The 24,285-nt window shown below is 43.7% G+C and overlaps 1 pseudogene; it reads left to right on the forward strand.

Moving 5' to 3' along the window:
• Window positions 1–2,046: 2,046 nt before the first annotated feature.
• Window positions 2,047–3,122, forward strand: LOC123121021 (DNA (cytosine-5)-methyltransferase 1A-like; annotated as a pseudogene).
• Window positions 3,123–24,285: the final 21,163 nt, after the last annotated feature.

Raw genomic sequence — 24,285 nt, forward strand, 5'->3', positions numbered from 1 at the left:
ATTCCAGACTTGGCCCGTTGGCACACTCATTTTGGCGGTTTAAATAAAACAGCTCTTTGAAGAGCAGCAGACTCGGCTCTTCTCCAAGATACACTTCACAAAAGACTTGGAAGTTGCAGATGTTGGATACGGAGTTGGGTCCTATATCCTGAGGCTGAAGGTCAAAGAAGTTGAGCACGTCCCGGAAGAATTTTGAGCCAGGCGGTGCGAAGCCCTGGCTCATATGGTCCGCAAAGATCACTACCTCCCCGTCCCTCGGCTGTGGTCTTTCTTCTGACGGATCAGGGGCACGGTAGGACATCACTTCCTTTTTGGGCAGATATCTGGACTTAACGAAGTTGGCCAGGGTCTCGTCCGTGACGTTGGATCTCATCCAGTTGCAAGTGATGGGAGCCTTGGGAGGCATGGTGAAGGTTGGTGGTCTATGATAAGGAGAAAAGTATCCGGGTTAATTATAAGCCGGAGATCTATCGTTCAAACTAAGGTGGCGGCTTATGAAGGGGACTAATGATATATATATATATATATATATATATATATATATTCAGATACGGTGGGTTATTTAAGCCGTAGGGGCATTCAGAATAAGTTGGTCATCTACGGCTTACCACAGTTAAGCCGGAGGATTCTACAGAGCATGGTTCTCTTTAAACCGGAAAGTTCTACGGCGCATGTTTTCTTTAAGTCAGAAATATAAGCTGCCAAGATTCAAGGACTGCAGTTTTTACTAAGTATGGTAAAACAGGTTTCACATATTGCAGTAACTTTTTTTGATCAAAATGGTCGGGTGAAATGAAAATTTTCTAGACCTAAAAAACAGAGGCAGAAGAAGTTCTTGAGGTTGAACACAGTTCTTATGCAATAAAAAGAGGGTTTCTTGCAGATGAAATGGGTCTCAAACATCTACCGCAGTGGTTCTACGCAAGGTTAAAGATCAACCAAGTACAGTGGCAACAAGGACTACCGAAGCTTGTGGCTATGATGATGAACATGAAGAACACAGACGAACTCTACCATAGATCTGTTCTAGCAAGGCAGAGGAGACTCACCGGAGTTGGGGAAGAGCGGAAGTCGCTGCCGTTATCTGGTCCGAATCAGGGTGATGCAGCAGCCGGGTTGATGAAGATCAAGGGCGCGATGGCGGCGGCAGTGGCAGAGCTCGGGCAGAAGAGCGACGGCGCGAGGAGGAAGAAAGAGAGCGTGGGAAGAGCACGTTGGGCCGGCCTATTTATAAGGCGAAGTCATAAGTGGGAGCGAGATTCAAGGAGACCACGGCGTGGTTATCTCCCCCTCACGACGCCTCGATTTTCGGAAGGACAGTAAAAGCAAAGATCCGTTGCGGATCTGGCGGAGTAAAAAACGGACTTAATGGAGGATGACGTCACGGCGGATTATCCGGAGTCTAGAGGATGACGTCACTCCGGGTTATGGCCTTCACACGAATGGTAAGCCGGAGATTTTTTCTGTCGGCAGAGTTGAAGATTGACACGAGCCGGCTCAAATCAATCTGGGGCCTAATGTTGAGGATATAGACCTTAGAGTCACCCGCCAGGAGGGGCCGGGTTACTCGTAGGGTCGTTGCCAGAAGCCCGGAGTCAAGTTTCAAGATAATGGGCCAGAGATGGGCTGAGACCCGGATATGGCTTAAGGCCTGTAGCACAATCATTATTGTTATAGTAGAACTTGTAGTGTAAGGCAAGTATTGTTTAGAGTCCGAGCCGGACACTCTTATGAGCCGGCCGGGACTCTAAGGGCTGCTGGGCGTCAGCCTCCCTATATAAAGGGACGACCCGGCAGCGGTTTAAGGGCGACAACAATCTCATCGAGAGCCGGGCATAGCTGTTTAGCTCCCTGGCGATCGTAACCCTAATCAATAACATCTCGAACTGGACGTAGGCTTTTACCTTCACCGTAAGGGGCCGAACCAGTATAAACCCTCGTGTTCCTTGTCCCGCATAACCCCTTCAAGCTTCCTAGTTGCGATGGCTCCACGACTAAGTCCTAGCTCAAGGACATCTGCCGTGACAATTCCATGACAAGTGGAGAATGGCGCCAGCAACCCAACAAATAGAGGTGTTACAATCTGAATTTCTTGTGTCAGTCAATGCTCTTGATCAGTTCAAGCTGAATTTTCTTTCTCCCTTGTGTGCTGTAGTATGGAGGCGAGCCCATCTCCTAGTCCAGAAGAAGATTCGAGGCGATACGCTTTCGTCGAGTGACCACATATCCAAAAAGATGAACGAGTTAAAGCACATCCCAAAACGCCCTGGCTGTGACTGGCATGACCTGCCAGATGAGAAGGTAGCATTCAGTTTCAGCCATCTTATTCACATTCTCTGCTGCTCTCTACATTCTTGGTAAGCAACCATGTGATGTACTAGCAGCTAATTTTCATCATGTGAATACTACAGGTGAAGCTATCCACAGGGAAAACGGTGGATCTGATCCCTAGGTACTTGCTCAACACAGCCAAGAGGAACAATCAGTGGAAAGGCCTGTATGGGAGGCTGGACTGGGAGGCAACTTCCCCACATCAGTGACAGGTCCCCAGCCAATGGGGAGGGTCGGCATGTGCTTCCACCCTGATCAGGATAGGATCATCACTGTTCGTGAATGTGCGCGATCCCAGGTAAGCAAGTACTCTTGCAGATATCCCTATCAACACTCTCGAAATTGCTCCTATATAGTGGGTAGTATACAGTAATGCATCCACTTGTGCCTCGGCAACTACACTTGGCTAAAATGAAGCATAGTTGACAGTAGATTTTGTTCCCACCAATGCTACTAGAGTAGATTGAGCTATTTTATCAGAATCAGATCATAGTTCTATGCTCGTGCAAGAGCAATTGCCTCGTTTGCCGTCTGGCTTAACCTCCAGGGCAGGCACAGGCAGATCAGAATCCAATGCACATTGCCATGAATCGGATCTGCTGCTATCTTTTTGAATATCTTTGATCTGATCCCACGGCATGACATGAATGCAGGGCCTCCCTGATGGCTACCGTTTCGCTGGCAACATCCGGAGCAAGCACAAGCAGATCGGGAATGCGGCACCACCTCCCCTTGCATACGCTCTAGGGAGGAAGCTTCTAACCGAAACACTCCCCTCCAAAGCGAAATAAGTTAAGCCCAAGCCCATAACTCAAAAACGACTTATTTAAATCTTTTATGGCTTATTTTGACAATAAGCTCTGAAAAGGCTTCATAGAACTAGCCCTTAACCTGCAATTCAATTGTGCGTGCAATGATGAATAACTCCTGCATGCTATAGTTGACATTTAGGCATCATCATACATGGCATAACCTAATACATGTGCATTCCATTGTAGAATCTGGAATATGCAATGTTTATGGTAGTTCATACGTTGCACATGATGTTTAAGTGCCCCTTAAATCTGATCAGTCATGTGATGGTCTTTAAGCCTCCTTCTTTGCTTCTTTTCTTGATATGTAAGATTTGTTCACACATCTGTTCAATTGCTTGTTTGTATCCGCCAGCCATACTAGGACTGTTTGCTTTGATTACTTCTTGTTTTTGACCTAACACTCTAACAGAGCTTGTCAACGATTTAAACACTAAGGGCTGCTGTAGTGGGGGCTTGTCTAAGCCATAGGTGACATAAAGGTTTGGCTGTCCACTAAAGTAGGCTCTCCAAGAGTACCTGGAAATCCAGTTCAAAGGTATACCTAGTTTTTAAATAGTGCACACATAGTAAATGCTCATTTCATTGTGTGCAAGAGATGTGGCATGTTTCATTATGTGGTGTTGTTTTGTTATAATCTCATCCTTTTGTGTTGTTCACAGACTAGAAAGTATGCATATTTATCTTCCAAGGAGACGAGTAACTAGTTTGTGTCACCTTGCAGAGGGGGTACAATGAACATAAGATTGATTATTTCAAAGTACAAGATGTTAGGAAGGAGCCTTGCAAGAGAAGGAGGAGCAGCGCTGAGCCTGTTCAACCAGTTAAGGTAAGTCACTGTATCCAACTCAATAGTTCAATTGCTTGTTTATTTCAGGCATAGTTAAATTGCTCTTTTCAATTGCTTTATTTATCTTCAGTTAATGAGATGCCCAAACAATGATGCCTGATGTTGGGTACTTGTATAACTATTAGTTGACATAATTAAAGGCCTTACCATTTAATTACTCTGGCGAAGTGTGCCTGAAGCTTTGAAGTCTATTAACCAACTATTACTGCATGAGGCTCACAATCTAGTTTATACTAGGCTAATGATTGCATAGTTTTGCTTGCTGTAGTAGGTTTGTACGAATCCCTTTACTATTCATTATGCTCCCTAAGACTTTAATTGAGCTACAGAATGGCCAACTGTTTGCTTACTTATATGCAACGTGTTGTCTAAATTTGTAACATGCCTGTGTTTTGGATTTGGCCCCAACATCATGCTCCTCTGGTGAGCTAAGAGAGATTTCTGTATGCGGGCTGCATAGACTACCATTTTTATAATTTTTACAATATCACCTGCTTATGCTGCATGACGTGTAACATTATTGTTAGTCCTGTTTTGCCATGTACAAAATAGTTTGTCTTGCTCCCTTCATTGTTGTAACTATATTTTTGCCCTAGTCATGTGTACTTACAAAAATATTTCAGGATGAAGTGACATCAACACAAAGATCTGCGAGCAGTGCGGTATGGTCGTTACCAAATGATTATGGATTGCAATTGGAATGTGCTAATGTTCTTGAGCATCAACTAGAGGTGGCAAGACAATGTGTACATGATTCTCAACGTGCAATCAACAAGTTGAGACTAGACTTGCAGGTATTAGATGCAGGAGTCAAAAAAATGAAACGAGACACTGAGGTAACCACGAAGGAATTGGAGATTTTGCAGACTAAAATTTGTGCTATCTGAATCCGGCCAATCCTATTTTCTGAAGAGATTATAGTTCAAATGGTAAGTTCTGTTGATGCGTGTCCATGATGTATGAGCTTTATTTGTCCAGTGTATGTAATTTGATGTTTGTGTACGCTTTATTATCACTGGTGCCGAACTATAATGCCCAGGGGGTATATTCGGCTGTAATTTCTTTATTGTATAGTGTAGGATTATTCTATGTTTCTATGCCTTAGTCTTTTAATTGTATAGTGTATGTTTTTTAGAGGCGGTAGTATAGAGTAGGATAATTCTTTGAATATGCTATATCGTTGAAATGGGGGCCAACACGCCCAAACATTTCTTGGACGCCATACAAACGAACAAACATGTGTAGTCAAAATGGGCCTTAATTGGGCTGGTCAAAATAATATTTAGTGGATCACAAATGATGTGGCCCACCGTAACAACGACTCTTAGCAGGCCGTTAACAGGCCAAAAGCTTGATAGGGCTGTATAAATGGAAATGGCCCACGGGCCTCTAGCAGGCCGAAATAAATGTCAATTTTGTCTCGGCCCTTTTACTTTACGGGCCGGTAAGAGGCCGAAAGGGTTATGGGCCAGAAGAGGCCCAATTTGCAAACTAGGCTTTTAACAGGCCGAAAGTCGCGTCGGGCTGAAATTTTGCCATGCAGAACATAGGCCCCTAATGGACCCAATGTCAAAGGCCCAACTATTGTGCGGGCCGTTAACAGGCCGAAAGACAAAATGGGCTAGCAATTGGCCCATTTGCCGAATGGGCCAAGGACAGGCCTAAAGACACAACGGGCTTGAATTGGCCCAACTGCAGAATGGGCCGGGAAAAGGCCGAAAGACGTTCCGGGCCGTTAACGGGCTGGAACTAACGATGGGCTGCTAACAGGCTGAAAGAAGCTCGGGCCGTAATTGGGCCCAAAGACGTAGCATGTCGTTAACGGGCTGAAACTGATGATGGGCTGGAAATTGTCAAATCTATAATGAGCCTTTGATGGGCCGATTCAGTGTAACTTGTATGGGCCATGCTTGTGAATGGGCCTGACTCAAGTAGGCCGCTAATGGGTCGGCCCGCTTATTTTGATAGGCCCGGCCTTTTAACCTGAATGGGCCACTGTTGGGCCGAGACACGTGTCGACGTATCATAGGCGCGTTCCGTCCATTCGCTGGATGACAACTGTCCGAACGCCGGGCCGACACGTGGATCTGCTGGCGAATGAGAATTTTACACGTGGAAAATTCCCATTGGTTCGGGCTGTTAACGGTTTATCGGATCCAAACCGGAACCCGATAGCTTAATGGCGACCCGTTACGGTGGATGCCACGTGTCGGTTACCCTTGACGAAAGCACTTCTATGACGTGCGATTTATCATCATGGAAGTGGACACTTCTGTGATGATAATTTAGGTAATATCATGGAACACTTCTACGAAAGCACAGGTATGACTATCTTGATTCTGTCATAATATTGTCATGGATGTACATGCATGACAAAAAACATGACCTACTGTGACAAACATGTATCATCACAGAAGTGTATTTTTTTGTAGTGTGATGTAAGATCCGACAGACCTATATAGCATCGAATGCGACTTATAGCAAGACTGATGAATATAAGGACGATGACAGTGCATAATAATTGTCTTACATAATTAGGAAGATAATTAACAAAGCCACATGCGGCTATGCCCGAAATACACAAGGGAAAAAGAAGAAGGAAGACGCATAAAACGATCCGGCTCGCTGATATCTACTTTCTTGATGCACTGCAGGTCGCGGAGACTAGTTCCTGTGGCGAGCGGCGATGATCTCTTTCATCAGTTTCATGTCCTTAACACGCTGCTTGGCAGCATCCACGGATTCCTTCACCAGCCTTTCGCGCTTGATGCGGAGCAAGGCATTCTCGTCCATAAGTTTCTTAACGATGACGCCCGTCCTCTTCAACAAGGCAGCGGTCTCCTCCGCCTGCTTCGCCCTTCTGGCCCGGAGCTTTGCATTGCCATCCCGTAGTTGCCGGATGACGCCGGTAGCTTGTTCAAACGAGGCTTTCATGTCGTCCTACACCCTCGCCCAGCCGGAGATCTGATCCATCCGGCTATGGACGATCACATGCATGCGCCTGTAAGAGTCGTCGCCTACCCGCGAGACATTTTCCCAGGCCGACACGGCGCGGCGGGACATCTCTGCTGCATTCTCGGTGCGGCGGACATCTCTTTTACTTCCGCGGCGCGGTCGGACCAGTCTGCTGCATTGACAGCGCGGCGGGACCTCCATGCTGCTTCGGTGGCGCGGCGGGACCTCTGTGCTACTACGGCCGTGCGGTGGGACATGACGGTTGCTTTCGCGGTGAGGCGGGACATCTCTCATGCTTCCGCTTCCATGCTCGCCTCTCCCTGGTGGGAATCTCTCGACCCAGAACTCATGCTGGCCATGGCAGACGCAAGGGAACGATGATGAATGACTTGTTTGTTTTTGTGGATGAGGAGTTGAGGAGGAATGTGCAGTCATCTTGGAGTAGTAGTATTTATAACCGAGTACTAATACGCTACTAAGTGGGAAACCGTTTAGGTTTTGATCGGTGTGAACAGGTTTGCAATTAAATATAGCATGGTAGTAATTTGGAATATGACGGGATGCAGGCTCAAAATTTATTGACGGTTCTAAGTGCGGCAGTATTCCCGGAAGGCGTAACGTGGGCACGTTTTATCGGTCGCGTACATGGCGTTTGGACCATAGGGTGCACCGCAATAGGCAATGTCAGCACATGTCTTGTTCCAACAACCGTGCGCGCTTGTTATTACCATCAGGCACTAGCATGTGTGCCCGTCTAGCGCACACATGTTGATCTGTCTAACTGTTTCTGTTTGTTGTGGCTAATCGCAAACGGTTCATCCGCGTGAAGTGTATGCCATGAATCATAGACACTTTGATCTGGCTGGCCGTTTCTGTTCTGTTGCCTAATCGCAAACAGTTAATCCTTCTGAAGCGTATGCCCTCAATCGCACACACCTTTATCTAGCTGCCCGTTTTTGTTGTTACTCCTCATCACAAACAGTTCATCCGAGTGAACCGTATGCTGTATATCGCACACACCTTCATCTGGCTGCCCATTTCTTTTGTTCCTCCTCATCGCAAACAGTTAATTGAACTGAACCATATGCCCTACATCGCACACGCAACTAAAATCTGAATGGTGTTTGATGCATTCGTCATCATAAACGTTCTGCACCTTTTTTGACGGGGTTTTTACACCACCGTTTGCGATTATTGCATCACACATAGTTTCGTCGAAGGGTCTCTGATCGTAGTGTCGCGTTAGCAGCATCCTGCAGTAGTGATGGATCCAAATCAGTCCCTTACGGAATATCACATAAACTAGGGTTTAAGCTTCTGTCACTCTAGCAATCCATCATCTAATAACTACTCCACAATGCATTCCGTTAGACCCAAAGACGATGAAGTGTCATGTAGTGGACGTTCACATAACACCACTAAGGGAATCACAACATACTCCCTCGGTCTCAAAATAAGTGTCTCGACTTTGTACTAACTTTAGTACAAAGTTGTACTAATGCTAAGACAGTTATTTTGGGACGAAGGGAGTACATATCATCAAAATATCAAACAAATATCAAATTCACATGATTACTTGCAACATGACTTCTCCCGTGGCCTCAAGAAAAAGGGCAACTACTCACAAATAATATTCATGCTCAAGATCAGAGGGATATTAAATAGCATAATGGATCTGAACATATAATCTTGCACCAAATAAACCATATAGCATCAACTACAAGATGCAATCAACACTACTAGTCACCCACAGGTACCAATCTGAGGTTCCGGTACAAAGATTGCACACAAGAGATGAACTAGGGTTTGAGATGAGATGGTGTTGTTGAAGATGTTGATGAATATTGGCCTCCCAAAGATGAGAGGGTTGTTCGTGATAACAATGGCTTCAATTTCCCCCTCCGAGAGGGAAGTTCCCTCGGTGAAATCGCTCCACCGGAGGGCAAAAATGCTCCTGCCTAAGTTCCGCCTCGAGAAAGGCACTCCGTCCCAAAAGTCCTCTCCTTATTATTTTTTCTAGGTCAAAAGACCTTATATACGAGAAGATGGGCACCAAAGGTGGTCCAGGGTGCCCACTACCCACCAGGGTGTGCCTGGAGGGTCTGGAGCGCCCTGGTGTCTTGTGGCCACCTGGTTGCCCCCCTCTGGTAGTTCTTCTCTCCAATATTTCTTACATATTCCAAAATAATTCTCTGTAAAATTTTAGCTCATTTGAAGATGTGCAGAATAGGTATCTCTGACATAGCTTTTTCAGGTCCAGAATTCCAACTACCAGTATTCTCCCTCTTTGTGTAAACCTTGGATATTATGAGAGAAAAGGCATTAGAATTACTCCATAAAGTGTTATAAAGCATAAAAACATTATAAATAACAGTAGGAAAACATGATGCAAAATGGATGTATCAAGGCCCGATGAAATTTCATCAGAGAAAGCATACTTTTCAGACATCAGAGAGGTTTGTCACTTTGACATATGTTTAATACATTTGTTCATCTTTATTGATGCCATCATACGCCTTTGATTCCACATTTTGTGTTTTATACATTTTGTCTTTCATCTTTTTTTTTCCTTTTTTTGTTCCAATCCCAGTATACTACATTGAAGATATAGTGAGCGTGCCTGTTGCAATAATAGAGGGAAATTGTGAGGTTACTGTCGGTGTCAAAACCGGCAGATCTCGGGTAGGGGGTCCCGAACTGTGCGCCTAAGGATCAAAGGTAATAGGAGACAGGGGACACGGTGTTTACCCAGGTTCGGGCCCTCTTAACGAAGGTAATACCCTACGTCCTGCTTGATTGACTTTGATGAGTATAGGGGTTACAAGAGTTGATCTACCACGAGATCGTAATGGCTAAACCCTAATTGTCTAGCCGGTATGATTATGATCGCCTCTATGGACTAAACCCTCTGGTTTATATAGGCACCGGAAGGGGCTAGGGTTGTACAGGGTCGGTTTACAGAGAAAGGAATATTCATATCCGCATGCCAAGCTTGCCTTCCACGCAAAGGAGAGTCCCATCAGGACATGGGGGGAGGTCTTCTATCTTGTATCTTCTCGGCCCATTAGTCCGGCCCATGTTGCATAGCCCGGACGCCCGAGGACCCCGTAATCCAGGACTCCCTCAGTAGCCCCCGAACCAGTCTTCAATGACGATGTGTCCGGCGCGCAAATCATCTTCGGCATTGCAAGGCGGGTTCCTCCTCCGCAGATCTCCAAGCATCTGAACCAAAGGACTGTATTCGGATTCACATCTTCGGTCTTCGGCTTTACATTAAATGTTATATCCTTCGGCTTCTTCGCCATCGCCGCTCCAGCTCCCACCTGTCAGACGAATACGAAGGGTCCAAGCATTTTTACACATAACACCTGGGCCGTGTAAGGAAGGCGTCTATTTAAGGAGATTGAATCTCAGATGTCATTCCACACCAGGCGGAAAATCCTTAGAGCTTGTCACAAAAACCCACGCAAACCTGGCCAGCGCTCCCAGTTCTTCTTCCCGCCCCCACGGTCCGCAAAAGGGCGATTGGGAGAGCTGTTCTATATCTCACGCCCAGCTGACCAAGCTCCAGATGCAGGGATATCTCCCCCCTGTGGATCTAGTCCCCATTCGGGCGGGATTAACCTCTTTTACTACCGAAGCCTTGGCAGAAAATTTCCCTAATCCTTCAGGAGGGGAGCGAATGTGCTTCGTTTCCTTTTTATTAAGAGGCGTTGGATTTCCAATCCATCCTTTCCTTCGAGGTCTCCTGGAGTACTATGGCCTCCAACTGCACAACCTCACGCCAGGCTCCATTCTGCACATCGCGGGCTTCGTCGCTCTTTGCGAGCTGTTCCTAAGCCGTGAGGCCCATTTTGAATTATGGAGGAAGCTTTTCTGCCTTGTCCCTCGCTCCCAAAAGGGATCCATATTCGAGGTGGGCGGCGCCGAAGTGTGGCGTATAGCCGGGACAGGATACTTATCCGGCACTCCAAAGAAGGCATCCGAAGAGTGGCCCTCGGAGTGGTTTTATATTGAAGATGTCGTTCTATCTAACCCAATCCGACGAGGCCTACCTGCCTTTTCCAATGCTCCGTTAAAGAAGCGCCATAGCTGGCGCCCCCGAAGCCTCGAGGAGGAAGATAGTGCGGAGGTTCAGAGGCTAATGGACAAGATAAAGACACTCGCCCAATCCGGACTGTCCATTATTGAGGTAATGGCGATTTCAATAACGCGGGGCGTTCAGCGACTCCAATCCAGAGGACTCTCCATGTGGCATTACAACGGAGAAGACGACGCATCACGATGCGGACGTAAGGGTCCAGACAACTTCACCGCCTTGGCTGCCATGTTGGCTGATCTTTTAAAGGGGGATAAAGAGGAATTCACTCGCCTTAAGTGCCGAGATGGCTTTTCCATGTACAATCCTCCCAGCTGGGTAAGCCTTCACTCAGTAATTTTACTTAATACTCCTCCTAGGTCATACCCAGCTGAACTTAACCCCACCATTTCTTGACAGGAATGGAGGAAAGTTGTCGCGGAGATCTATAGCCCCGCCCCGCAGCAGGAGGACCATAATCGGGACCTGGATCCTGGATTCGAAGAGGATCCGGATATATCCATAGAGATCAAAGAGGGCGTTTTCTATCAAGCGAGTTATGATGGCACGGAAGTGGCCATTATAGCCGATTACCCCGGCCTTCTCCCTTCCTCCCACGTAAGTACCCTGAAGATGTCTCCTCAAAAAGAGTTTTCTCACTGCGCTTCACCCACTGCAATGTCTTGTGTTTTAAAAGGGGCGGCGCTCGTCTCGCCACACCGCATCGGGGTCATCCCTTAAGAAGGGTATGCCAACACAAGGCGGATCTTCAAAAAGAAAGGCGGACAGCGATTCTTCCAAGCTCCGACCTTCATCAAAAAGGTACAGCTTTTGATACGCCCTACGGCAAACATGCCGAACTGTGATGTTTTTCTCCTCCCCCCTATTCCAGGAAGAGCACTCACCGGACTATATCCAGAGACCTCGCTGGACATACGTCCATCAATCCGACCCCGGACCCTGCCTCTAGGGCGAGAGTCGATATGGGTGCCAAGTCGGATTTTCCTCTCTCCGATGATTCAGATAATGTATCCGTTACCAACTCCGAGGTGGAGAGTGCCATGAACCATCGACGTCGGAGGGCGGCTATGCGCGATCCTAATTTTACTAAAGAGGCATTCAATGCATTCAGTTCGGCGGATGCATATCTCCGAGCTGCTCGAGATGGGCTTGCTGGGGCCACTCGCCAGCTTTCAAAGGATATGCGGGTAAGATCATTTTGTGTAGATTTAATAGCCATATACCAGTAGCCCCCGGGACTTAAAAATAGTTGAAGCAACTGATTTTAAGGATCGATGTATAATCAGATACTTACGGAGAAGAACAGCATGCTATATCGGGAGCTGGAGCAGTGTCGGACCCAGCTGACTGCTGTTACTGCCGAACTGGAGAAGTCCAAGGAGGCACCAACCGATAATGTTTCCTTCTGTCCGGAAAAATAATCATGTGCTAGTCATGTTTACGCAAATGAACACTGTTGCGTTTTACAATGGCAGGATCGGTGGCACAACTGGAAGAGAAACTTAAGGCCGCGCAGGCAGACAAAGAACATGCCGAAAGGCAAGAGGCCACTGGTCATCATGTACTGACACGGACCAGGGACGAGAAGAACAAGCTGCAGGGCGCCAACACCCAGCTCGGCGAAGAACTGAAAGATGTGCAAGCCCAACTAGCGGACGCCTTGAAGGAGAACAAAAAGCTGAGAGGCGGCATATTCAGTATGCCTTTTAACTTATTGTCCTTATAGTTCACTGATGCGAAGCCTAACAAGTTTATGTCTGTAGGTGTGTTGACTGGGCGGCCCGAAGAAGAGGTGTACGGATTTCAGGGCGACCTGCTACAAGAGCTGTCCAAGGTGCATGAGCGAGCGCGGAAGGCAATGAGGAACATCGCTAAGGATTTATGGCCAGCCGATTCTCCTCCAGGAAGTATGGAGGAGCTGGCGAATTTATTCAAGGGAGCTCGGCGCCATTTTGGGCTATGGAAGATATTGGCATGCCGAGAAGGTGCTCGGGAAGCCTGGGCCATGGTAAAAACACGATACACCGGACATGATCCCAATCATATGGCCCGGGTTGGACCTCGAGGATCCGACAGACAGGAAATTCCGGTCAGCCTGGTGTACGACCAAGTGAAGGTGGCCGCCAAGTTCTCCCAACAAGATTGTGAACTAGACAGCCTGTTAGAGGGTCTAGAGGAAGAAGAAGTTTTTTAGTCTAAGTAGCAATGTACTTTTGTCAACAAACTTGTCTCCAGACGAATTTGTAAAACGATTGTCATGGCAGACTTTCTGCTTCGACCTCCGAAAACCCTAGGTTAGGAGTGTTTCCGAATACTATACCATAGGTAAACACCAAAGTATGTTTGGAAACCAGGCAGTCCGGTCATCGTTGCTTGAACAGACAAGTTGTATTCGAGGAGTTATGTTATATTACATTTGATTGTAAGAAACATCTTCCAGAGAGAATAGTTCCGTTAAGGGTTCCTTTCCCTGGGCTAGTATGCGGTTCTTTGTGCATACCAAAGTTGTGACGCTGAAAAATCACAATACGCGTTTATACTCTGGGGTTTTGTAGTGCCACGAGGGCAGTTCGTCTTTTTCTCACCGACCAATTATTCCCTTAAGAACACTAGCTTTCGGCTTCACCCGTCTGAGGTACATGTCCGGATGACCCGGCTGTAACAATCGCAGAGGTGCTCCCTTTATGCCCTAGCCGAACAAGCGGGAACGTAGAGCATAAGCACAGGAGCCAGGCAACCCAGCTTGGCAAAAACTTAAATCATAAAGGTGCATATAATGGTGAAGAAAAGACATATATGGATAGATGACACATATATACGGTGAGCTTGATGCTCGGAAAATAATAACAAGAATAAGCTTCTTGTGAAAAGAGCCCCCAGGTATTGTGGGGTATGTACATTTGAGGATGTCTACCCTTCAGGTGTGCGGTTTATCCGAACACGAGCTAGAAATCGTATAGAAACGAGGCAAAATAAGGAAAATTTGTAAGAGGGAGAAAACAAAGAACGAGAAAAAAGGTATATGTGCGGACTTAGGCGTAGAATCTTCGGAGCCTTGCAGCATTCCATGGGTTTGGCTCCAAGCGATTGTCCGAAGCATTGCGAAGACAATAGGCTCCTCCAGTGAGAACTTCATCTATAATGAAGGGACCCTCCCATTTGGGCTTGAGCTTGTCCTTTTTCTTTTCTGGTAGGCATAAAACTAGTTCATCGACATTGTAGGTCTGTGCCCGTTGATGTCTACTATACAACCTTCTTCTTGTAGACGTTGTTGGGCCTCCAAGTGCAGAGGTTTGTAGGACAGTAGCAAATTCCCCTCAAGTGGATGACTTAAGGTTTATCAATCCGTGGGAGGCGTAGGATGAAGATGGTCTCTCTCAAGCAACCCTGCGACCAAATAACAAAGAGTCTCTTGTGTCCCCAACACACCCAATACAATGGTAAACTGTATAGGTGCACTAGTTCGCCAAAGAGATGGTGATACAAGTGCAATATGGATGGTGATATAGGTTTTTATAATCTGAAAATATAAAAATAGCAAGGTAACTAATGATAAAAGTGAGCACAAACGGTATTGCAATGCTTTGAAACAAGGCCTAGGGTTCATACTTTCACTAGTGCAAGTTATCTCAACAATAATAACATAATTGGATCATATAACTATCCCTCAACATGCAACAAAGAGTCACTCCAAAGTCAATAATAGCAGAGAACAAACAAAGAGATTATTGTAGGGTACGAAACCACCTCAAAGTTATCCTTTCTGATCGATCTATTCAAGAGTCCGTAGTAAAATAACACGAAGCTATTCTTTCCGTTCGATCTATCATAGAGTTCATACTAGAATAACACCTTAAGACACAAATCAACCAAAACCCTAATGTCACCTAGATACTCCAATGTCACCTCAAGTATCCATGGGTATGATTATACGATATGCATCACACAATCTCAGATTCATCTATTCAACCAATACATAGAACCTCAAAGAGTGCCCCAAAGTTTCTACCGGAGAGTCAAGACGAAAACGTGTGCCAACCCCTATGCATAGATTCCCAAGGTCACGGAACCCGAAAGTTGATCACCAAAACATACATCAAGTGGATCAGTAGAATACCTCATTGTCACCACGGGTATCCCACGCAAGGCATACATCAAGTGTTCTCAAATCCTTAAAGACTCAATCCGATAAGATAACTTCGAAGGGAAAACTCAATCCATTACAAGAGATTAGAGGGAGAGAAACATCATAAGATCCAACTATAATAGCAAAGCTCGCGATACATCAAGATCGTGCCGAATCAAGAACATGAGAGAGAGAGAGAGATCAAACACATAGCTACTGGTACATACCCTCAGCACTGAGGGTGAACTACTCCCTCCTCGTCATGGAGAGCGCCGGGATGATGAAGATGGCCACCGGTGAGGGTTCCCCCCTCCGGTAGGGTGCCGGAACGGGTCTAGATGGGTTTTCGGTGGCTACAGAGGCTTGCGGCGGCGGAACTCCCAATCTAGGTTATGTTCTGGGGGTTTCTGTATATATAAGAGGTTTTGGCGTCGGGAACAAGTCAGGGGGTCTCCGAGGCGGCCATGAGGTAGGGGGCGCGCCCAGGGGATAGGGCGCTCCCCTCACCCTCGTGGGTGCCTCGAGACTCCTCTGGCCCATCTCCGGTGCTCCGTGGGCTTCTTCTGGTCCAAAAATAATCTCCGTCAATTTTCAGGTCAATTGGACTCCGTTTGGTTTTCCTTTTCTGCGATACTCAAAAACAAGGAAAAAAACAGAAACTGGCACTGGGCTCTAGTTTAATAGGTTAGTCCCAAAAATCATATAAAATAGCATATAAATGCATATAAAACATCCTAGATGGATAATATAATAGGATGGAACAATCAAAAATTATAGATACATTGGAGACGTATCAAGCATCCCCAAGCTTAATTCGTGCTCGTCCTCGAGTAGGTAAATGATAAAAACAGAATTTTTGATGTGGAATGCTACCTAACATATTTATCAATGTAATCTTCTTTATTGTGGCAAGAATATTCAGATCCATAAGATTCAAGACAAAAGTTTAATATTGACATAAAAATAATAATACTTCAAGCATACTAAGCAAGCAATTATGTCTTATCAAAATAACATGGCCAAAGAAAGCTCATCCCTACAAAATCATATAGTTTGGCCATGCTCCATCTTCGTCACACAAAGTGCTCTCATCATGCACAACCCCGATGAAAAGCCAAGCAATTGCTTCATACTTTAGTGTTCTCAAACTTTTTTCAACTTTCACGCAATACATGAGCGTGAGCCATGGACATAGCACTATGGGTGGAATAGAATATGATGATGGGGGTTGTGTGGAGAAGACAAAAAAGGAGAAAGTCTCACATTGACGCGGCTAATCAATGGGCTATGGAGATGCCCATCAATTGATGTCAATGCAAGGAGTAGGGATTGCCATGCGACGGATGCACTATAGCTATAAATGTATGAAAGCTCAACAAAAGAAACTAAGTGGGTGTGCATCCAACTTGCTTGCTCACGAAGACCTAGGGCATTTGAGGAAGCCCATTGTTGGAATATACAAGCCAAGTTCTATAATGAAAAATTCCCACTAGTATATGAAAGTGACAACATAAGAGACTCTCTATCATGAAGATCATGGTGCTACTTTGAAGCACAAGTGTGGAAAAAGGATAGTAGCATTGTCCCTTTTATATTTTTTTAATTTTTTTATTTGGCCTTTCTCTTTTTTCCTTTTTTATTTGGCCTTTCCTTTTTTGGCCTTTCTCTTTTTTTATGGGACAATGCTCTATTAATGATGATCATCACACTTCTATTTATTTACAACTCAAAGATTACAACTCGATACTAGAACAAAATATGACTCTATATGAGTGCCTCCGGCGGTGTACCGAGATGGGAAATGAATCAAGAGTGACATGTATGATAAATTATGCGTGGTGGCTTTGCCACAAATACGATGTCAACTACATGATCATACAAGGCAATATGACAATGATGAAGCGTGTCATAATAAACGGAACGGTGGAAAGTTGCATGGCAATATATCTCGGAATGGCTATGGAAATGCCATAATAGGTAGGTATGGTGGCTGTTTTGAGGAAGATATAAGGAGGTTTATGTGTGATAGAGCGTATCATATCACGGGGTTTGGATGTACCGGCGAAGTTTGCACCAACTCTCAAGGTGAGAAAGGGCAATGCACGGTACCGAAGAGGCTAGCAATGATGGAAGGTGAGAGTGCGTATAATCCATGGACTCAACATTAGTCATAAAGAACTCACATACTTATTGTAAATTTCTACAAGTCATCAAAAACCAAGCACTACGCGCATGCTCCTAGGGGGATAGATTGCTAGGAAAAGACCATCGCTCGTCCCCGACCGCCACTCATAAGGAGGACAATCAAAGAAACACCTCATGCTTCAAATTTGTCACACAACGGTTACCATACGTGCATGCTACGGGACTTGCAAACCTCAACACAAGTATTTCTCAAATTCACAATTACTCCACTAGCACAACTTTAATATTACCATCTTCATATCTCAAAACAATCATCAAGTATCAAACTTCTCATAGTATTCAATGCGCTTTATATGAAAGTTTTTATTATATCCCTCTTGGATGCCCATCATATTAGGACAAAATTCATAAACAAAGGAAATTACCATGTTGTTTAAGACTCTCAAAATAATACAAGTGAAGCATGAGAGTTCATCTATTTCTTAAAAATAAAACCACCGTCCTGCTCTAAAAGATATAAGTGAAGCACTAGAGCAAATGACAAACTACTCCAAAAGATATAAGTGAAGATCAGTGAGTAGTTGAATAATAATTTAACTATGTGAAGACTCACTAACATTTAAGAATGTCAGATCTTGGTATTTTATTCAAACAGCCAGAAAAACAAAAGAAAATAAAATGACACTCCAAGCAAAGCACATATCATGTGGTGAATAAAAATATAGCTCCAAGTAAAGTTACCGATGAACGAAGACGAAAGAGGGGATGCCTTCCGGGGCATCCCCAAGCTTAGGCTTTTGGTTGTCCTTTAATATTACCTTGGGGTTCCTTCGGCATCCCCAAGCTTAGGCTCTTTCCACTCCTTATTCCATAGTTCATCGAATCTTTACCCAAAACTTGAAAACTTCACAACACAGAACTTAACAGAAAACTCGTAAGCTCCGTTAGTATAAGAAAATAAATCACCACTTAGGTACTGTTGTGAACTCATTCTAAATTCATATTGGTGTAATATCTACTGTATTTCAACTTATATATGGTTCATACCCTCCGATACTACTCATAGATTCATCAAAATAAGCAAACAACACAATGAAAACAGAATCTGTCAAAAACAGAACAATCTGTAGTAATCTGTATCAAACGTATACTTCTGGAACTCCAAAAATTCTGAAATAAATTGGTGAACCTGAGGAATTTGTCTAATAATCATCTTCAAAAATAATCAACCTAAAAGCACTCTCCAGTAAAAAATGGCAGCTTATCTCATGAGCGCTAAAGTTTCTGTTTTTTACAGCAAGATCGCAAAGACTTCGCCCAAGTCTTCCCAAAGGTTCTACTTGGCACAAAAACTAACTAAAACATAAATCCACATCTAACCAGAGGCTAGATAGATATTTATTACTAAACAGGAGCAAAAGTAAAAGAACAAAAATAAAATTGGGTTGCCTCCCAACAAGCGCTAATGTTTAACGCCCCTAGCTAGGCATGATGATTTCAATGATGCTCACATAAAAGGTAAGAATTGAAACATAAAAGAGCATCATGAAAAATATGACCAGCACATTTAAGTCTAACCCACTTCCTATGCATAGGGATTTTGCGAGAAAACAACTTATGGGAACAATAATCAACTAGCATAGGAAGGCAAAACAAGCATAACTTCAAGATTTTCAACACATAGAGAGGAAACTTGATATTATTGCAATTCCTACAAGCATATGTTTGATGACCCACAAGTATAGGGGATCTATCATAGTCCTTTCGATAAGTAATAGTGTCAAACCCAATGAGGAGCAGAAGGAAATGATAAGCGGTTTTCAGCAAGGTATTCTCTGCAAGCACTGAAATAATAGGTAACAGATAGTTTTGTGATAAGATAATTTGTAACGAGCAACAAGTAACAAAAGTAAATAAAGTGCAGCAAGATGGCCCAATCCTTTTTGTAGCAAAGGACAAGCCTGGACAAACTCTTATATGAAGGAAAACGCTCCCGAGGACACATGGGAATTATCGTCAAGCTAGCTTTCATCACGTTCATATGATTCGCGTTCGGTACTTTGATAATTTGATATGTGGGTGGACCGGTGCTTGGGTGCTGTTCTTACTTGAACAAGCATCCCACTTATGATTAACCCCTATTGCAAGCATCCACAACTACAAAAGAAGTATTAAGGTAAACATAACCATAGCATGAAACATATGGATCCAAATCAGCCCCTTACGAAGCAACACATAAACTAGTGTTTAAGCTTCTGTCACTCTAGCAACCCATCATCTACTTATTACTTCCCAATGCCTTCCTCTAGGCCCAAATAATGGTGAAGTGTCATGTAGTCGACGTTCACATAACACCACTAGAGGAAAGACAACATACATCTCATCAAAATATCGAACGAATACCAAATTCACATGACTACTAATAGCAAGACTTCTCCCATGTCCTCAGGAACAAACATAACTGCTAACAAAGAATATTCATGTTCATAATCAGAGGAGTATTAATATGCATATAGGATCTAAACATATGATCTTCCACCAAATAAACCAACTAGCATCAACTACAAGGAGTAATCAACACTACTAGCAACCTACAGGTACCAATCCCAGACTTAGAGACAAGAATTGGATACAAGAGATGAACTAGGGTTTGAGAGGAGATGGTGCTGGTGAAGATGTTGATGGAGATTGGCCCTCTCCCGATGAGAGGAGCATTGGTGATGATGATGGCGATGATTTCCCCCTCCCGGAGGGAAGTGTCCCTGGCAGAACAGCTCCGCCGGAGCCCTAGATTGGTTCCGCCAAGGTTCCGCCTCGTGGCGGTGGAGTCTCGTCCCGAAAGCTTGCTTCTGATTTTTCTTCACACGAAAGACTTCATATAGCAGAAGATGGGCACCGGAGGGCCAACAGGGGGGCCACGAGGCAGGGGGGCGCGCCTAGGGGGGTAGGGCGCGCCCCCCACCCTCGTGGCCAGGGATTGGGCCCCCTCTGGTATTTCTTTCGCTCAGTATTTTTTATTATTTCCAAAAACAACTTTCGTGGAGTTTCAGGACTTTTGGAGTTGTGCAGAATAGGTCTCTAATATTTGCTCCTTTTCCAGCCCAGAATTCCAGCTGCCGGCATTCTCCCTTCTTATGTAAACCTTGTAAAATAAGAGAGAATAGGCATAAGTATTGTGACATAATGTGTAATAACAACCCATAATGCCATAAATATCGATATAAAAGCATGATGCAAAATGGACGTATCAACTCCCCCAAGCTTAGACCTCGCTTGTCCTCAAGCGAAAGCCGATAACGATAAATATGTCCACATGTTTAGAGGTAGAGGTGTCGATAAAATAAAATACGGACATGAGGGCATCATGATTAAACTCATAACAGCAACATATATGGATATTGTCATATGATTTCTTATGCTCAAGTAATAATCTATTCACAGTGCAAAGTATGAATCAGAAACTTCATTGAGAACTAACAAACTATAATCTCAGTCATTGAGGCAATTGCAATTTATCATAACATCAGAAAGAGTCTATGTCAGAGCTTTTTAGCAAGTCAACATACTCAACTATCATTTAGTCTTTCACAATTGCTAACACTCACGCAATACTTGTGGTTACGAAGTTTTAATTGGACACAGAGAAAGATAGGGGCTTATAGTTTTGCCTCCCAACCTTTTACCTCAAGGGTAATGTCAACAATAATAGATCATGCTAACTTACATCCAATTAGATATATATATCAAGATCTTTCCAACACACTGTGCTTGCCAAAGGATAAAATATAAAAAGGAAAGGTGAAGATCACCATGACTCTTGCATAAGGTAGAAGGTAATAATAAAAGATAGGCCCTTCGCAGTGGGAAGCAGAGGTTGCCATGCGCTTTCAGGGTTGGATGCACAAAATCTTAATGCGAAAGAACGTCACTTTATATTGCCACTTGTGATATGAACCTTTATTATGCAGTCCATCGCTTTTATTTCTTCCATATCACAAGATCGTATAAAGCTTATTTCCTCCACACTAATCAATCATACATTTTTAGAGAGCAATTTTTATTGCTTGCACCGATGACAACTTACTTGAAGGATCTTACTCAATCCATAGGTAGATATGGTGGACTCTCATGGCAAAAATGGGTTTAAGGGTATTTGGAAGCACAAGTAGTATCTCTACTTGGTGCAAAGAATTTGGCTAGCATGAGGGGGAAAGGCAAGCCCAACATGTTGGATGATCCATGACAATATACTTTATCTCAGATATAAGAAAACATAACCCATTACGTTGTCTTCCTTGTCCAACATCAACTCTTTAGCATGTCATATTTTTAATGAGTGCTCCCAACCATAAAAGATGTCCAAGATAGTATATTTATATGTGAAACCTCTCTTTCTTTATTACTTCCTATTAATTGCAACGATGACCAAAACTATGTTTGTCAACTCTCAACAATTTTTAATCATCATACCCTTTCTATGTGAAGTCATTACTCTTCATAAGATCAATATGATCTCTTTGTTTCCTTTTGTTCTTTTTCTTTTATTTTATTCACTCAAGATCATAGCAAGATAATCAAGCCCTTGACTCAACACTAAACTTTATTATATAGCTCACGGACTCAATTACATAAAGGGATCATAAAGCAAAACTCAAAGCTAGATCATACTAAAACTTTATTCTACTAGATCAAGATACTATTAAAAGGATCGAACTAAGAAAAACGGTAAAGATAGAGATGCGATGGTGATACAATACCGGGGCACCTCCCCCAAGCTTGGCAGTTGCCAAGGGGAGTACCCATACCCATATGATTATGTCTCCTTCTTTGGTGGTGGTGATGGTGGGGTTGTTGATGAAGTAAATTGTGCTTTCAGCTTCTTCATATTGTAATTGAGGAGAGCAATTTCCTCCTTTAAATCATCAACCTCCGATTCCAGCTTCAAGATCTTGTCACATAAATCTCCTTTGCTTTTCTGTCGAAAACGATAAGGAATAGATCGGTTGTTAGATACTTTAGCCCTCTTAGGGAGACTAGATTTCTTGAACTTCACGTGCATATCCCTAGGTTGAGGTAGAGGGACATCCTCCTCTTCCGAACTTGAGTCATTGATCCTCATCAAATGAGCATCCTCCTCCTCATCTGTAGTTCGACCACAAGGAGATAGATCCCCATAGGTCTTTGGGTCAGCAATGAGGTGTGAGACATAGCTCTCTCCGTCGGAATCCTGAGGTGACATCTTGCTCCAAATCTGCTACAGAAATAGCTCAAAACAAGAACAGAGGATATTTGCGTGATACAGGAATCAAAACCTTCGGGAGATTATACAATGAATTTTTACCGACCAAAATACGTATCGTGCAAGAAAACGGAGTCCGGAGAGCACATGAGGTGCCCACGAGGCAGGGGCGCGCCCTCCACCCTCGTGGAGGCCTCGTGTCCTTCCCGGACTGCTTCTCATTTTTCTATTTTTCTAAATATTCCAAAACAGAGAAAAATTGCCATTAGAACTATTTTGGAGTCGGTTTACTTACCGTACCACATACCTATTCCTTTTCGGAGTCTGAAACGTTCCGGAAAGTGTCTCTTATGTATTCCTCCGGTGTTACGGTTTCAATAACATTGGTTTCAACATTTATAGGAATACCTGAGATATAATGTTTGATTCTTTGACCGTTCACCACCTTCGGATTTGTGCCTTCGAAGTTGTTGATTTTTATGGCACCAGAACGATAGACCTCCTCGATAACGTAAGGACCTTCCCATTTAGAGAGAAGTTTTCCTGCAAAAAATCTTAAACGAGAGTTTATAGCAATACATAATCACCTACATTAAACTCACGCTTTTGTATTCTTTTGTCATGCCATCTTTTAACTTTTTCTTTAAACAACTTGGCATTTTCATAGGCTTGGGTTTTCCATTCATCAAGTGAGCTAATGTCAAATAACCTCTTCTCACCGGCAAGTTTGAAATCATAGTTGAGCTCTTTAATATCCCAATAAGCCTTATGTTCTAGTTCGAGAGGTAAGTGACATGCTTTTCCATAAACCATTTTATACGGAGACATACCCATAGGATTTTTATGTGCAGTTCTATAGGCCAATAATGCATCATCAAGTTTCTTGGACCAATTCTTCCTAGATCTATTAACAGTCTTTTGCAAAATTAATTTAAGCTCTCATTACTCGATTCTACTTGACCACTAGACTGTGGGTGATAAGGAGATGCAATTCTATGATTAACATCATACTTAGCAAGCATTTTACGGAAAGCACCATGAATAAAATGTGAACCACCATCAGTCATTAAATATCTAGGGACTCCAAACCTCGGAAAAATAACTTCTTTAAGCATCTTAATAGAGGCGTTATGATCAGCACTACTAGTTAGAATAGCTTCTACCCACTTAGTAACGTAATCAACAGCAACTAAAATATGTGTATATCCATTAGAGGCAGGAAACAGTCCCATATAATCAAAGCCCCAAACATCAAATGGTTCAATAACAAGTGAATAATTCATAGGCATTTCTTGACGTCTACTAATATTACCAATTCTTTGGCATTCATCACAAGATAAGACAAAGTTACGAGCATCCTTGAAGAGAGTAGGCCAATAAAAGCCGGATTGCAATACCTTATGTGCGGTTCTATCTCCAGCGTGGTGTCCTCCATAAGCTTCGGAGTGACACTTGCGTAGGATCTGTTCCTGTTCATGCTCAGGTAAATAACACCATCTACTCCTTCTTTATAAAGACGTGGGTCATCCCAAAAGTAAGGTCTTAAATCATAGAAAAACTTTTTCTTTTGCTGGTATGTGAAACTAGGTGGTATGAATTTAGCAACAATATAATTACCATAATCAGCATACCATGGAGCAGTACGAGAAGCATTTATGACATTTAATTGTTCATCAGGAAAGCTATCATCATTAGGTAGTGGGTCATCAAGCACATTCTCTAACCTAG

This window comes from Triticum aestivum, chromosome 5D (assembly GCF_018294505.1).
Source record: "Triticum aestivum cultivar Chinese Spring chromosome 5D, IWGSC CS RefSeq v2.1, whole genome shotgun sequence".
In the NCBI taxonomy this organism is placed as follows: domain Eukaryota; kingdom Viridiplantae; phylum Streptophyta; class Magnoliopsida; order Poales; family Poaceae; genus Triticum; species Triticum aestivum.